The sequence below is a fragment of the Artibeus jamaicensis genome, unplaced genomic scaffold (assembly GCF_021234435.1).
Source record: "Artibeus jamaicensis isolate MK-2021 breed Jamaican fruit bat unplaced genomic scaffold, CSHL_Jam_final contig_834, whole genome shotgun sequence".
Classification (NCBI taxonomy): Eukaryota; Metazoa; Chordata; class Mammalia; order Chiroptera; family Phyllostomidae; genus Artibeus; species Artibeus jamaicensis.
This window is the reverse complement of record NW_026521981.1, coordinates 2,356,993-2,364,069: the sequence shown is the minus strand read 5'-3', so window position 1 is coordinate 2,364,069 and position 7,077 is coordinate 2,356,993.

Here is a 7,077-nt window from a genome sequence, read left to right as displayed (position 1 = left end):
TCTGAGTTTCCGAGTTTTTGATGGATTAACAAAATGTTGGTGGAGATGAAGCCGCGTTTTGAATCTGCTGTTGGAGTCCTTTTACTAAAATGGTGGAGAATTAGTGCAGAACAACGGACTTTGGGCGAGCATGATGTAGGTATCTCAGAAGCGTCATTCACCAGACATTCTTAATCAAGTAACTCTATTGTCAGAGTTATTATTGAAGTCAGGGTTGAAGGTATAGGAGAAAGGTTATACGTAATAGTAAAAGGCTTGGCCGACAAGCTACTCCTGACCTAACTACTCACCTCTCCTACCCTGCCATTCATGTCTTCTACTTGAGACATTCTTGATGTCTTTCTATAGAAGGCTAATCCTGCTCCCCCTTCAAGATTCAGCTTAGGTGACACTTCCCTCCTGGCACCCAGTTACTACTGGAAGCCTGAGGTAGTGATCATACTGGTGTCTCCAATATCTTGGGAATTTATGGAGAGCTGGATTGATGGCCTAATGGTGTATGTGGATTGTAAAGTAGTCAACATCATATAAACAGTAGGTAAGGAAGAAAGGAATTTATCATAATGGAATCTCAATGCCAACTTCCAATACTTGCCTATATGGGGGTCTGTCCAGAAAGTATCCAGCTATGTATGATGAAAAATAAAGGCATTTATTGAAGAAGATATAAGAAACATTATACATAGCACAGTGATGCCTTGGTCCACTTCAAAGTAGGCACCTTGGGGCCTCACACGGTTCTCTGAGGCACCATTAGCTGCCCCATCATGTTTTCCTAAATCTTATTGATGGTCTGAAATCTCTTTAAAAGGCGATTTTCATTTTGGGAAAAGGCAAAAGTCATAGAGCACCAAATCTGGGCTGTAGGAGGGCTTAGTCACTTAGGTGATTTAATGTTTCACAAAAAAACTGCAGGAGACATGATGCATGAGCAGGTATGTTGTCCTGATGAAGCTGCCAATCACCAGTTACCCATACCTGTAGCCTTCTGAATCATTCATATAGTTTCCATGAAGCAATGTTCAAGTTTAACACAAAATTTAATGCAGATTTGTTGCTGTACTTGGCTCAGTCATTTTGAATGTGACCATCACATAGTACACATGTTCACTCAATGGTGTCTACCTGAAAGTGGGTTGTGGATAGTAGTTCTATTTGGCTTTGGCTTCAATATTCACAAAAAATTCAAAGTAGACTCTAATGTTACTTCCAAATGAGATAAACATGACAAATGACAATGTTTTCTTTGCAATGTGACTTATGGCTTTTAAAAATCTAACTCTGAATCTATAACTTTAAAATGTAACTTACATTGTAATTTAGTAACCCAGTTTTGGCATTTTAAAAAAATCTTTTGAAAGTATCAGAAATAGGCCCTTTCTCAACTTCTGAGATTAACTTTCTATTTCCACTCTTCTGACTCTTCTTTCTTTCTCTCCTGCTTCTTGTTCACTCCAACCAATGGAAGGCATGGTTGTTCTCCAAAAACATTTAATACTAGAGTACACACCTTCAACTTTAACAACTTTTTTTCCTTGACCATGTGCCAATAGTTTTTAAAAGATAGAAACCACCAGACCACTCATAGTGAGCAGAAGATTATCAGGTCACTGGTCAGAACTCATTCATAGGATCTGACTGAGGGAAAAAAACTCTCCCACACGCCCACCCCACCGCCGAAAAAACCAAAAACAGGAGTGAGCTATATTTTTTCCCTTCCAGTACATGTAGCCCAGCACTACTTCTGCCAGTGAGCTGAGCTCAGTGGAACTCATACTTTCCTGAGGAGCTGGTAGTGGCTGGCGGGGAAAGAGAGATCCAATTAGGCAACCAGAGGGTGGTGAACTTTTTTAATTTTTAAAAATTTATTGAGGTGACTTTGGCTTCAACTGTTCAATTCTATAATACATAATCTATACATTGTATCTTGTGCTTACCACCCAAAGTCAAATCTGTTTCCATCACGATTTATCCCCTCTTTACCTTCTTCTATCTCCCCTTTACCCCTTTTCTCTCTGGTAATCACCATACTGATGTCTGTGTCTATAAGGTCTTTTTTTCTTAGTCCTGTCACCTTTTTCACTCAGCTCCGCAGCCCCCTCTCCTCTGACAGTGGTCAGTCTGTTCTCTGTATCTATTTTGTGTGTTATTTTGTTCATTAGATTCCACATATGAGTGAAATCATACAGCATTTGTCTTTTTCTGACTAGCTTATTTCACTAAGCATGATACTTTCTAGGTCCATATATGCTATTGCAAAGGGTAAGATTTCCTTCTTTTTAATGGCCAAGTAGTATTCCCTTGTGTAAATATACCACAACTTTTTTATCCACTTATTTATTGATGGGCACTTGGGCTACTTCCAAATCTTGACTATTGTAAATAAAGCTGCAGTGAAACATAGAGGTGCATATATTCGTTCAAATTAGTGTTTAGGGTTTCTTCGGATATAGTCCCAGAAGTGGAATTGCTGGGTCATAAACAATTCCACTTAATTTTTTGAGGAAACTCCACACTGTTCTCCTCAGTGGCTGCACCAGTCTGCATTCCAAAGATAGTGCACAAGGGTTCCCTTTTCTACACATCCTCGCCAACACTTGTTATTTGTTGATTTATTGGTGATAGCCATTCTGACAAGTATGAGGTGGTAGCTCACTGTGGTTTTAATTTGCATTTTTCTGATGATTACTGATGTGGAATATATTTTCATATGTCTATTGGCCATCTATATGTCCTCTTTGGAGAAGAAGACATACAGATGTATTCAGGTCCTTGGCTCACTTTTAAATTGGATTTTTTGGGGGGCTTTGAGTTGTACAGTATATGTTCTTTATATATTTTGGATATTAACTCCTATGAGATGTATCATTGGCAAATATGTTCTCTCATTCATTGGGTTCCATTTTCATTTTGTTGATGGTTTCTTTTGCTGTACAAAACCTTTTTAGTTTTATGTATTCCCATTTGTTTATTTTTTTCTTTTGTCTCCCTTGCTGAGAAGATATATCAGAAAAAAATTGCTATAAGAAATGTTCGAGATTTTACTGGCTGTTTTCTTCTAGTCCTGTAGGACTAAGATTTTTCTAGGATTTTTATGGAATTTTACATTTTATTCTTTAATTCATTTTGAGTTTATGCTTGCATATGGTGTAAGAAGGTGGTTTGTTTAATTTCTTCTCCATGTACCTGTCCAATTTTCCCAACACCATTTATTGACTAGACTGTTTTTACCCCATTGCATGTTCTTGCCTCCTTTGTCAAATATTAATTGACCATAAGGGCATGGGTTTATGTATGGGCTCTCAATTCTCTTTTTTAAAGATCTTATTTATTTAATTTTAGAGATAGGGGAGGGGAGGGAGAAAGAGAGTGAGAGAAACATCAACATGTGATTGCCTCTTGTGCAGTGGCCCCCCACCTGGGATGTGGCCTGCAACCCAGGCTTGTGCCCTTGATCAGGAATTGAACTGGTGACCTTTGGTTCACAGGCTGTCACTCAATCCACTGAGCTATACCAGCCAGGGCATGAACTCTGAATTCTGATCTATTGATGTATATGTCTGTTTTTATGCAAGTACCATGTTCTTTTGATTATTATGGCCTTGTAATATTGTCTAGATATCAGGTATCTAATATTCCTCCAACTTGGTTCTTTTCCAGGATTGCTGTGGCTGTTCATGGTCTTTTGTAGTTTCAACATAAATTCTTGAACTATGCTGTGTAATATGCAATTGGTATCTTGATAGGAATTATGTTAAATCTATAGATTGCTTTGAGTGGTATGGATATTGTAATGATGTTAACTCTTTGTATCATGAACATGGTATATATTTCCATTTATTTGTATCTTCTTCATTTTCTTCAGTGTAGTATAATTTCTTGAGTACAGGTTTTTCATCTCCTTGGTTAAATTTATGCTAAGGTATTTTCTTTTTTGATGCAATTATAAATGGGATTGTTTCCTTAGTTTCCCTTTCTGGTAGGTCATTATTGGTATATAAAAATGCAATTAATTTCTGGATGTTATTTTGTATCATGCTACTTTACTGAATTCATTTATCTGTTTTAGTATTTTTTGGTGGAGTCTTTAGGGTTCTCTATATACAGTATCATATCATCTGAAAATAAAGACAGTTTTACTTCTTCCTTTCCAATTTGGATGCCTTTTATTTCTTCTCCTTGTATGATTGCTGCGGCTAGGACTTTCAGTACTATGTTGAACAGGAGTGGTGAAAGCAGACATCCCTGTCTTTTTCCCAATCCTAAGGGAAATGTTTCTAGTTTTTTCCCATTGAATATAATGTTGACTGTGGGTTTGTAATATATAGCGTTTATTATGTTGAGGTATGTTTTCTCTATTTCTACTTTGCTGAGTTTTTTTTTTAATTTTTTAAAATATTTTATTTATTTAATTTATTTATCTTTAGAGGGGAAGGGAAGGAGAGAGGGAGAGAAACATCAATGTATGGTTGCCTTTCATGTGTCCCCTGCTGGGAACTGGCCTGCAGGGAATCGGCCTGCAACCCAGGCATGTGCCCTGACTGGGAATCGAACTGCGATTGTCTGGTTCACAGGCCCACGCTCAATCCACTGAGCTACACCAGCCAGGGCTGCTGAGTTTTTTTTATCATAAGTGGGTACTGAATATTATCAAAAGCTTTTTCTGCATCTATTGATATGATTATATGATTTTTATATTTAATTTTGTTTATGTGGTGTACTACATTTATTGTTTTGTGGATATTGTACCGACCATGCATCCCTGGAATAAATCTCACTTGATCATGGTATATGATCTTTGTAATGTATTGTTCAATCCAGTTGCCTAATATTTTGTGGAGGGTTTTAGCATCTATGTTCAACCTGGATATTGGCTTATAATTTTCTTTCTTTGTACTGTCTTTATATGACTTTGAAGTTCAGATAATGCTGGCCTTGTAAAATGAGCTTGGGAGTCTTGTCTCCTCATGGGCTTTTTAAATAGTTTGAGAAAAATAGGTGTTCTTTAGATGTCTGGTAAAATTCACTTGTGAAACCATCTGGTTCAGAACTTTTGCTTGTTGGAAGTTTTTTGATTACTGCTTCAATTTCATTAGTTGTAAATGGTGTATTCAGATTTTCTGATTCAGTTTTGGATAATTGTATACTTCTAGGAATTTATCCATTTCATCCAGGTTGTCCATTTTGTTGGCATATAGTTGTTTGTAATATTTTTTATAATCCTTTGGGTTTCTGTGGTGTCACTTGTTACTTCTCTTTCATTTCTGACTATATTTATTTCAGTCCTCTCTTTTTTCTTGATGAGTCTGGTTAAAGGTTTGTCGATCTTTTTCATCTTTGTGAAGAACTAGCTCTTGGTTTCATTGATCTTTTGTGTTGTTTTTTTAGACTCTATTTCATTTATTTCTGCTTTGGTCTTTAATATTTTCTTCTACTTACTTTGTTTTTTCTAGTTAGATTGTTTGTTTAAGAATTTTCTTGTTTTCAAGAGGCCTGTAATGCTATGAGTTTCCCTCTTAGGACTGCTTTTGTTGTCTCCCATAGATGTTGCATAGTTATGTTCTCATTTTCATTTGTTTCAAGATATCTTTTGATTTCTTCCTTGGTCTCATAGTTAACCCATTCATCGTTTCATAACCTCTTATTTAGCCTCCATGTATTGGTGTGTTTTTCAAGTTTTTTCTTTGATTGATTTCTAGTTTTATACCATTAAGGTCAGAGAAGATGCTTGATGTGACTTCAGTCTTCTTAAGTTTATTGAGACTTGTTTTATGTCCTAATCATAGAAAATATTCTATGTATACTTGAATGTATATTCTGCTACTTTGGGGTGAAATGCTCTGAAGATATCAGCTAAATCCATTTGATCTAGTGTGTCATTTAAAGCTTCAGTTTTCTTTTTTATTTTCTGTCTGGAAGGTCTATTCATTGAAGTTAATGGGGTGTTAAAATCCACTACTGTAACTGTATTACTGTTGATCTTTCTCTTTATGTTCATCAAGATTTGCTTTCTATCTTCAGGTGCCCCTTTGTTGGATGCATGAATGTTTACAACAGTTATATCCTTTTTTTGGGTTGCTCCCTTTATCATTACATAGTGCCTTTTTTTGGTCTCTTAATATAGTGTTTGTTTAAAGGCTATTTTTATCTGATATAAGTATTGCTACTGCAGCTTATTTTACCTTTTCATTTGCATGAAATATCTTTTCCCAACCGTTTGCTTTTTGTCTGTGTATCTTTCATTCTGAGGTGGGTCTCTAGGAGTCAGCATATGTATGGGTCCTGTTTTTCTTATCCATTCAGCGTCCCTGTTTCTTAATTAGAGTATTTAAGCCTTTTACATTTAAAATAATTATTGATAGATATGTATTTATAGCCATTTTATTATTTATAACTATGTTTTTCTGTTTTTTCTTTTTCTTTTTCTTAAAGAAGACCCTTTAACCTTTCTTGAAATACTGGTTTGGTGTTTGGTGGTAATGGATTTCTTTAGTTTGTCTTATCTGAGAATCTCTTTATTTCTCTTTCAGTTTTAAATGATAGCCTTGCTGGGTAAAGTAGTCTTGGTTGTAAGTCCTTACTTTCTTTTCTTTATTAATGTTAAAATGCGATGGGTTTATGTTATTTTACTGTGATGCAAAAGCAAACATTCCACTGATGCATGCACTGGCTTGCAGCGCCTGCGGCATCATGAATGAGACATGAGACAAATTCACACGGACTACCGAGTTCTGTGGAGGAAAAGGGACGGCATGGCTACTCCCTCAAGGGGGGGAGCACTACCGAGTTCTGTGGAGGAAAAGGGACGGCATGGCTACTCCCTCAAGGGGGGGAGCACTTCAGAGCAGCCTGGCAACCTTCTCAAGGGGAGAGTGTGCTGACCCTTGCCTAGACAGGCTTTTATTGGATTTTTTGCACAGTAGTTTAGGTACAACTTATTAATCATTGTCAGGCAGTAAACAGTAGCTAGCATAGAGAGAACTATTGGAGCTTCTTCTGAGTCAGGGTCTATTAGCTAAAGGGCTACAAGACTTTGGGAAAATAAAGTCATTTTCTGCTCGGGCCTTTATCATTTAA